The 10,678-nt window shown below is 44.3% G+C and overlaps 1 long non-coding RNA gene across 1 annotated transcript; it reads left to right on the forward strand.

Moving 5' to 3' along the window:
- The first annotated feature begins 2,186 nt into the window (after positions 1–2,186).
- LOC106573035 (uncharacterized) lies at positions 2,187–9,128 on the forward strand. The gene is made up of 2 exons (XR_001321238.2): positions 2,187–5,770; positions 8,379–9,128. It is a non-coding gene; the product is annotated as an uncharacterized lncRNA (long non-coding RNA).
- Positions 9,129–10,678: the final 1,550 nt, after the last annotated feature.

Consider the following 10,678-nt stretch of genomic DNA (forward strand, 5'->3'; position numbering starts at 1 on the left):
TTTTCCCCTCAAATGCGTCCCGGGAAACAGTCCTACAATTCCCTAAATTACTATTCGAAAACGATTTTTTAAATTTATATTGTCAATCTAACATTTATAGATGAATATCTCTTGAGAACACCTGTCATACCAGATTTTAAATTAACTTTACTGGGTAATCACACTTTGCGATAAAAGGAGATGCGATACTCAGAAAATGAGCTAATAAACCGAGCTCGGCGCCATCTTGGAACAATCGCATGTCACATCTCATCTTGTATAATATTGTCAATAATCGCCTACCTTTAGTTGTCTTCATCAGAAAGCACTTCTAGGAATCCCAGGTCCACAACAGATGTATTTTCGGTCGAAAAAGTCCATCATTTATGTTCCATTAGCTTTCTGTTGTTAGCGCGTCTGAATGCTGTATCCAAATACTCTGCCGGGCGTGGCACAGCCGTTTCGAAATACATTTTTTTTTTCCCATTTAGGTTCGTTCAAACATGTCAAACGTTGTAAAACATTAATCGTCAGGGCCTGTAACACCTAGAGAGCCAATAAGATTCGACGGGGACGGTTGCAGAGTGTTTTGAAACATTTCCAAAGGTGGGGGTAGACAGCGTCATAATGGTGATGGCCCATCCCCTGTGACCAATTTCCAATGCGTCTCATTCACTGAGTTTCGACTGTATAAGGCTCAAACCACTGTGAAAAGACTGGCGACATCTAGTGGAAGCAATAGAAAGTGCTCACTGAACCATTGTTAACAGTGTGATTAATAGGGAAAGATGAGAAGTCGAGTCCACAATTCAGAATTCCACTTCCTGGTTCAATCGGTCTCGGGGTTTTGACTGCCACTTGAGTTCTGTTATACTCACAGACACCATTCAAACAGTTTTAGAAACTTTAGGGTGTTTTCTATCCATATATAATAAGTATATGCATGTCCTAGCTTCTGAGTTTGATTAGTAGGCCGTTGAAAATGGGAACAATTTTTTTTCAAAATGCGCTGTGGCGCCCCCTATCCTAGGGTATCCTCAAGAGGTTTTAAAGTGCGTGTCTCCAGTCTGGTAGCTCCACTACCAGCCCCACGCACTAGGCTTCCAGTGCGTCAGCCCAGTCCTATTCAGCCTGTTCCCGCTCCTCGCACTAGCCTTAAAGTGCGTGTCTCCAGTCTGGTAGCTCCACTACCAGCCCCACGCATTAGGCTTCCAGTGTGTCAGCTCAGTCTCGAGCTTCCGACAACAGTGTCCAGTCCAGAGTGTCCAGCAACAGTGTCCAGTCCAGAGTGTCCGGCAACAGTGTCCAGTCCAGAGTATCCGGCAACAGTGTCCAGTCCAGAGTATCCGGCAACAGTGTCCAGTCCAGAGTATCCGGCAACAGTGTCCAGTCCAGAGTATCCGGCAACAGTGTCCAGTCCAGAGTATCCGGCAACAGTGTCCAGTCCAGAGTATCCGGCAACAGTGTACAGTCCGGAACCGAGTGAGTCTGCCTACAGCCCGGAACCGAGTGAGTCTGCCTACAGCCCGGAACCGAGTGAGTCTGCCTACAGGCCGGCACCGAGTGAGTCTGCCTACAGTCCGGAACCGAGTGAGTCGTCCTACAGCCCGGAGCTCCCAGAGTCGTCCTACAGCCCGGAGCTCCCAGAGTCGCCCTGCAGTCCAGGGTCATCAGTGAATGGCTTCAGGCAGAGGATTTCAGTGGGGGTGGATGGGTCAGGTAGGGGACTGAGGCCTGAGCCGGAGCCACCTCCATTGTAGGAGGTTTGGGGAGGGGGGGTGTAGCACAGGAGCCGTCGTTGACGGCAGCCACCCTCCCTTCCCTCCCTTTAGTTAGTTTATTTTTTTTAGTTAGAGTTTTTTGTTGAGGTGCATACGGGGTCTGCACCTTTGGGTCCTGTCAAGTCCAAACCGGTATAGGGGTTATTTGTTATTGTAGTTTGGTCAGGACGTGGCAGAGGGTATTTGTTTTATGTGGTTCGGGGTGGTTGGTTGTTTAGAAGGGTGTTTGATTTATTATTTCCGGGTTTTGGGCTATGTTCATTCTAGTATTAGTATTAGTATTAGTATTAGTATTCTTTGTTTAGGTCATTGGGTGTTGGACTCTCAATTGGAGGCAGGTGTTTCCTAGTTGCCTCTGATTGAGAGTCCTATATATAGGTATGTGCTGGTGGTTTGTGGGAGATTGTGCTAGGCATAGCCTTCATGCCTTACCGGCCTGTTATTCGTCATTGTGTTTTGTGTACGTGTTTATTTTGTTTTTTCCTTCTTTGCCAAACTAATAAAAGAGGAAGAGTGCGCATAACCCCGCTGCGTTTTGGTCCGACAATGATTTTTCTTTATCATCTAACGAAGGTGGGGAAGGTGTTGTTCCGACCAGATGCTAGTAAAAATAGTAACTGTATTATGTGGATTGAATGGATGATGCGTTGCGTACTAACTTGACGATGTGGGATAGATATGATCAAAATGCAGGAATATGCACGTCTGCGTTGATGACAGGTTTGAAACCTGTTATCAAAATGGCTATAACTGGGGTGGTGGATCAGCATTCTCACTGGGATGAAATAGTACAAGCAGCATTGAGAGTAGAATCAAATTCCATTTTCTACGCAGCAGTACGAGTGGTTAATGCTGCCACAGTGAAAGTCACTAACAGTGGTTACAATGGCCCAAATAAGACAAATGGACAGGGAAGGAAAGTGGTGGAATCATGTGAAGGCGTAAAGCTTTAGATCCCTGTTTTAGGTGTGGGGCTATCGGGCATTGGAAGAATGAGTGTATGGTGGTACTGGAACCTGCTGCTTTGGGAGGAAATGGCGCTGTAAAAGTGTTTGCATCTTTGTCAAAAGAGCAGAAGCAAACCCTCTTAAAAGCAGTGGGACAGGAACATTTTGCATAGCATTACATGGCCTCCGTTCGATCAATAGTGGTTCATAGAGATGACGTTTTTTATGTGAAAGGAGACGTAAGTGTCACGTCTCGCACAACTTTCTAATAGATACAGGCGCTCAAATATCACTAATTCCATATGATGACCGGAAAAAGTATCACGTTCAGGGGGTAACAGGGGCACAATCTAAAGCGATACAACTATTACCTATGTCTTTAAAACTAGGACCAGGATCATTTTACATGGCTACGGGAATAGAACCGATTTTGGGGTTGGATAATCTTTGCGAGATGCCGGGGGAATGGATTCTGAAAGGTAATAAATTAAAATTGGCTGTAAGAACGACGAAAGCCGAGCAATTGTTGTTTCAGGACCATCCATTATGGGCAAAAGACGCATTAGATTGTGGGCTAGTCTAAGGTTGCAAGCCTGTTGTAGTTGAGGGAGAACCGCCACCACCAATGAAGCAATACCCTTTTAAACCAGAGGCTGAGAAATCGGTGGCGGAGGACCTTCCAATATTACTTGAACGTGATCGTGATCTATTCCCTCAGACTCAGAATGGTACAGTGTGTTAGACATGAAAAACGGATTTTGGTTGGTGAGGCTGAGGAGTCACGACACTGGTTCGGGTTCTGTTGCCAGGGGGAGCAATTTACGTGGGCTAGAGTACCGATGCGATTTACAAATAGTCCCACTTGGTATCATTCTGCATTGAAACAATCGTTAAAAGGGTGTACATTTGAAGGTTCTGTGTTGGTACAGTATGTGGATGATTTGTTATTACCGTCAAAAGACGAAGAAACTCATATGCGAGACCTCACCACATTGGTTGACTATTTGGGGGAACAGGGTCATAAAGCATCTTATGAGATAGCACAACTAGCAAAGAAAGAGGTAACCTATTTGGGGGTGTTGATTTCTAAGGGAAAGAATCATTACCCGGGATCGGGTAGAAACCATACGTTCTTTGGCACGGCCAAACACTCCTTTCACACTCAGGAAAACTTTAGGAGTTTTCAGTTTTGTTAGACATTTTATTCCGTCATTCTCTGAAATTGCTGAGCCACTTACAGAGTTGACAAAAGGGGAGAAGGGTCCCCATGAGTCGATAGAGTGGAATCAAGAGTGTGAGGAAGTGTTTGTCGAGTTAAAGAAGCAATTGTGTTAAGTGCCAGCATTGGGATTGCCAAACCTAAAATTACCTTTGAAAGTTTTGTTCATGAACAAGAAGGACATTGTAGCGCGGTGGTTACGCAAAATCATGGGGGTAGAGAGAGACCAATAATGTACTGGAGTAAATCGCTAGACTCGGTGGCAAAAGGAATGCCACCGTGCCTTAGGGCGGTACAGGCGACTGAAATGGTGTTGCATAACACGGCTTCCATTACAATGGGTCAAAAAGTAGATTTGTATGTTCCACACGCAGTAGCAACCATTGTGAACAGCACGAAAGCACAACATGTTACTAGTGCAAGATGGACAAAATGGGAGTTAACGTTAAATGGGGAAAATCTACAATTTCATAAGATAGGTGCTTGAATCCTGCGTCATTAATGCCGTTACCTGGGCTAGGTGAATCGCATACATGTAACCCAAATCAGATTACTCCAAAACCTAGGCCTGCTTTGCAAGGGACAGCATTAGAATCGGGAAAAGTATTGTATACAGATGGCTCTAGTTACATGACCACAGCTTGGAAGAGAGTTACGGATTACGCTGTGTGTGATGACAGAGGAGTAGTAAAGGCTGGCCCAATGTCAGCCTCGGTGTCAGCCCAGGGGGCGGAGGTACATGCACTGGCCGAGGCTTGTAGGTGGTCGGAAGGGGAGAATGTAACAATATACACAGATTCTCGGTATGCATCTGGAGAAGTTCATGATTTCAGTACATTGTGGTCAGAACGGGGCATGTTAACAGCAACAGGAACACCAATAAAAAAATGGACTAGAGGTAGAGGCATTATTAGAAGCATGTCAGTTGCCCAATAAATTAGCAGTGGTGAAATGTGAAGCTCATACTAGTCGCACAGATAATATCGCCATAGGTAATCGTAGAGCAGACGAAATGGCTAAGGCGGCTGCCTTGGTGAGAGAAAGTGTTAGAGAACCACATGTAAATATTGTGAATACGAAGGCTGGGATTGTGACTCTAATAGATTTACAGCAGCAAACTAACAAGAAATAAATGTGGGAGTGGTTAACTTCCACAGCATCAGCGAACTTTGTGGCAAAAACTTTGTGGAGGGAGGTGATACCGAGATGGGGCTTATTTCGGACATTAGATTCCGATCAAGGAACACATTTCACTTCTAAAGTGCTACAAGCGGTATGTAAGGCTTTGGGAATCTCCCATGCTTTTCATTGTCCGTATAGGCCGCAAGCGGCAGGGATTACGGAGCGTCAGAATCGTTCGATTAAGGAGAAATTGGCCAAGACTTTAAGGTACCGAAGGGAAAGACTGGGTTACAAATGTACCCGTGGTACTGATGTCAATGAGGGCGTCAACTAATGCCACTACTGGACTAACGCCACATGAAGTGGTGACTGGCAGACCGATGAGGGTTCCAGGGGCTGTTATTCACATGTCACAAATTAGTGATTTGGCAATAATGGGAGAATCTATGTTGTCATATTGTCAGAAAATGACCCATGCGTTGCAGTGTGTATATTCCCAGGTGAAAGCTGCACACGAGGAACAGGCGCCAGGAGATAACCGAGAGCACGGGCTGACTCCTGGAGATCGAGTGTACATCAAAATCCACCAGGCGGGGGCGTTGGGACGGCGTTGGTCAGGACCATACACCGTACTACTAACTGCACCCGCAGCGGTGAAGACCACAGCCTCTCCTTGGTGGGTTCACACTTCTCACGTGAAGCGAGATCCCACAGCATAATGGGTGAGCTAGAAGTCGCCATGATGCCTTTACCTCCCTTATCTCACCTCATTTGCTCACATTGTATATAGACTTATTTTTCTACTGTATTATTGACTGTATGTTTGTTTTACTCCATGTGTAACTCTGTGTTGTTGTATGTGTCGAACTGCTTTGCTTTATCTTGGCCAGGTCGCAATTGTAAATGAGAACTTGTTCTCAACTTGCCTACCTGGTTAAATAAAGGTGAAATAAAAAATAAATAAAATAAATGATAGCTGAAGCGGAGCTAAAGCGAGAGAGAAAGGGTAGAGTCCACTGTAGACAAGCAGTTGGGGTGGGTCTGGGAGCGATTTTAATCGTCACCATTTTAGTGTCGGTTGCTCTGATGGTTAATGAACCATGTAAAGACGATAGATTGACTATTAACATAGAATGGGTTGCCAAATATGAAGACACAAGAATGCATTGGGGTAAAGTCGATACTAACGCTTCGACTACTAGACAGGTCACTAATCACGATGGTATAGTGATATGGATGGAGCCACTTGACCACAGAACTAGCACATTGGATGTAGGTTGTTCTAAACAAGGTGTGACAGGAGTGTAGAAGGAATGTACAGACAGGAGTGTGGAAGGAATGTAATAATACTGAGAGTTTACAAAACGAATCTAGATTTTCTCTGTTGCCACAAATAGCTCAGTTGATAACTTTCAGATTAATGTTACCCGAACTTAAAACATTTCATAAGGTTGATAGCGTGGACACAACCATTGCTGACGGTGGAGCAGCAAAGGATAGTGTGGGGGAAGTGCTATCTCATTAAAGGACGTTGTATTCACCAGTAATGCCCTTTAGTACAGCAACTAAGGGAGTGAAGTGGTCAGGGAAAGTTTTGGACACCAGTAGACCACGAACCTGGGGAAAGATAGCTTTTTGGGGTAATTATACTCTGGACAACATCCTAAGGGGGGAATATGGGAACTGGCCTATTTTACTGTCAAGCGACAGGGGGAAGAAGATGCATATGAGCAGATGAAAGCATACTTACAGACACATTTAGGGCCTGAACTAGTGAAAGAGACAGACATACATCAATGTAGATGGTATGATGGAGGGGTCAAGGGTCAGTCCTACGAAATTTTAGTTGCAGATTCTGGCAGGACCGATATCAGTGCATTCTATGGGGTCCCAAAAACCAAGGCATTAACGTTACAGGGAATTGGGAGAGCAGAATTTAATATGACTGGGGCGGAAGTTTGTGTGGCTAGTAAGTTAAGGAAGTGGGTACTAGAGTCTCTGGGGAACGATACTACTCCTTTATGTATATTAATACAGGAAATAGCTCGTAGGAAAGGGAGGACGGCTAGATGTGTACAATATAGGGACTATTATGAAGAGGAATTGAACGTTACACATACCCCGATCATGGTGAAAGTAGCAGAGATAGTGTTGTCATTTCAGATGCTGTTGTCAACTTTCGGTAATGAGTTTGTCACAGAAGGTATAACACTTAAAATAATAGCAACTGATCCCTGTATACAGGAGGCCACATCGCCAGAAGGAAAATGTGCTGTGATAATAGCATCACATCTCTTGCAGAGTGTGATTAAGAAACATGTGACTCAGAGTTTTGTACGGTTGAATACTCTTCCAACGCCACTAATCTCTCCCCCCTTTCTGACAGCTAGTAAACACTTGACATACCTTCCGGTAGATTGGGACCGACCCACAGTAAACAGAAAATGTCAGAAAGTGGCAGCTTATCAACCATTGGGGCCCAAAGTCTACACTGTAACAAGTGTGTTTACAAACGGGTGGGGGGTAGATCGGCCTTGGGATGAGAGATGTATACCTAACTTGAGCACAGAGATGTATTATCTGCAGGTACCAACTGTAGCAGAACACAGGAGGTCATTGGAGATGTTGGTAGCTAGAGACCAAGGGATAAACTGGGAAACAGGTAGGGGGTATCAGAAAGGTTCAATTCTAGACCTATCAGTAAACTATGACGACAATAGGAGAGCAGGAGACAAATTCCGAGCAATAGCTATTCTCACAGCAGTCGCTGTAGGGACAGTGACAGAAGGAGCAGTAGTAGTAGCGCAGGAGGCTATAGTGACTGCATGGAACTGGACACAGCACAAATGAGGGGAATAGTGAGATATGCGTCAGGAGCAGTGTTAGTAATAGCAGGGGGTACTTTGGTGATATTGTTGGGATATCATGTGCTGAGGGCATTGATGTTAAAACCAATACACAGTGTTGAGTTACCTCAAGATGAGGTAAAATTGATTAAGGCTACCGCACGTATATATCGGGTGTCTATGGAGGTAGATGATGAGGAGCAAAGTGAGAATGACATGGCTTGGGAACACCTCTTGGATCCTGTAGTCTGATGGGGAAGACTGGGTGTAAGCATGAGGAAGCTTTTTAGCGCTTCCATTTTTGCCAAGCTCAGCAGAAAAGTATCCTGAAGGCATAGACAGGCTAAGAGAGAGTGGGAATTGTCATGTTATCAAACATTGAGTTGTCATTCATATATAATTGTGAATATCTTAACACAATATTAATGCTGTTATGTGTGTGTGTTTTTTTGTCTTTCCAATTCTTGTGCTATTACTCTCTTAGGAACCAGAAGGGGGAAGTGGAGAAACCACAGCCGCTCCAAATGCCATTGAACAAGACGGCAGATTCAGCTGAAATGGCATTTTGTTATGTGATGATAGATGGAAATAAAATTGTGGGATCATAGTATAGAGGCCATACGTCTCTGAGTTTGTACACCTCGCGGTGACTGGCTGTTCATTGTTTGTTCATTTGTTTGTTTGTTTAATTTATGTTTTATAATCATTTGTTAGTTTATTTTTATTCATGCTTTATTACTATTGTTTATCCCTTTAAGTAATTTCCAAGCTTATGTAAAGTGAACATTAGGACGCTATTGTTCAAGAGGAAGGACTGTTGGAATCGGCTAAACTTTGATCATTGAGGTAGCAAATGAATGATAGGAAATGAAAGAGACTGGGTGTTATGTTAGAAGATAATGGTTCTCTGAAGAAAGACAGAAGGCTTTGGAATGTGTTTGATGGAGGAGAGGAGAGCGATGTGTTGATATAGGGAAGACAGATGGACATCTGTGTATTGGATGAAAGAGGGTTTAAGGTCAGGAGGTGAGGACAGATTCTCTTAAGAGAGTAATAAATGTTTGGAATCCTGTTACACTCTTTATTAGCTTCCTGTAGAGCCATAAAATGGAAGGATTGGAGAGAAAGAGGAGTGTCTTAAGTGGGATGTATATAACTGTGATGTGATGAATGTTTTGCTGTCTGATTTCAGCTGTACAGAACCTTTGGGAAGAATACACTTGGTTAAAGCTTCTCTAATGTCCGTGGGTTATTTATTCGGAAAAATAAGAACCTAACTGTTTTTTAAATGTATTTATTTATTTTACCTTTGTTTAACCAGGTAGGCAAGTTGAGAACAAGCTCTCATTTACAACTGCGACCTGGCCAAAATAAAGCAAAGACACATACAACAACACAGAGTTACACATGGAGTAAAACAAACATACAGTCAATAATACAGTACAAAACAAGTCTATATACAATGTGAGCAAATGAGGTGAGATAAGGGAGGTAAAGGCAATAAAAAGGCCACGGTGGCGAAGTAAATACAATATAGCAATTTAAAAACACTGGAATTGTAGATTCCAAAGGAGGAATTGGCCCTGGGTGTGACCAGTGAACTACACCTGCTAGAGCGCGTGCTACGGGTGGGTGCTGCTATGGTGACCAGCGAGCTGAGATAAGGCGGGACTTTACCTAGCAGGGTCTTGTAGATGACCTGGAACCAGTGGGTTTGGAGACGAGTATGAAGCGAGGGCCAGCCAACAAGAGCGTACAGGTTGCAGTGGTGGGTAGTATATGGGGCTTTGGTGACAAAACGGATGGCACTGTGATAGACTGCATCCAATTTGTTGAGTAGGGTGTTGGAGGCTGTAAATGACATTGCCGAAGTCGAGGATCGGTAGGATGGTCAGTTTTACAAGGGCATGTTTGGCAGCATCAGTGAAGGATGCTATGTTGCGAAATAGGAAGCCAATTCTAGATTTAACTTTGGATTGGAGATGTTTGATGTGAGTCTGGAAGGAGAGTTTACAGTCTAATCAAACACCTAGGTATTTGTAGTTGTCCACATATTCTAAGTCAGAACCGTCCAGAGTAGTGATGCTGGGCGGGCAGGCAGGTGCAGGCAACGATCGGTTGAAGAGCATGCATTTAGTTTGACTTGTATTTAGGAGCAGTTGGAGGCTACAGAAGGAGAGTTGTATGGCATTGAAGCTCGTCTGGAGGGTAGTTAACACAATGTCCAAAGAAGGGCCAGAAGTATACAGAATGGTGTCGTCTGCGTAGAGGTGGATCAGAGACTCACCAGCAGCAAGAGCGACATCATTGATGTATACAGAGAAAAGAGTTGGCCCAAGAATTGAACCCTGTGGCACCCCCATAGAGACTTCCAGAGGCCCAGACAACAGGCCCTCAGATTTGACACACTGAACTCTGTCGGAAAAGTAGTTGGTGAACCAGGCGAGGCAATCATTTGAGAAACCGAGGCTGTTGAGTCTGCTGATGAGGATGTGGTGATTGACAGAGTCGAAAGCCTTGGCCAGGTCGATGAATACGGCTGCACAGTATTGTTTCTTATCGATAGCGGTTAAGATATCATTTAGGACCTTGAGCGTGGCTGAGGTGCACCCATGACCACCTCTGAAACCAGATTGCATAGTGGAGAAGGTACGGTGGGATTCGAAATGGTCGGTAATCTGTTTGTTAACTTGGCTTTCGAAGACCTTAGAAATGCAGGGTAGGATAGATATAGGTCTGTAGCAGTTTGGGTAAAGAATGTCCCCCCCTTTGAAGAGGGGGATG

This window comes from Salmo salar, chromosome ssa16 (genome assembly GCF_905237065.1).
Source record: "Salmo salar chromosome ssa16, Ssal_v3.1, whole genome shotgun sequence".
In the NCBI taxonomy this organism is placed as follows: Eukaryota; Metazoa; Chordata; class Actinopteri; order Salmoniformes; family Salmonidae; genus Salmo; species Salmo salar.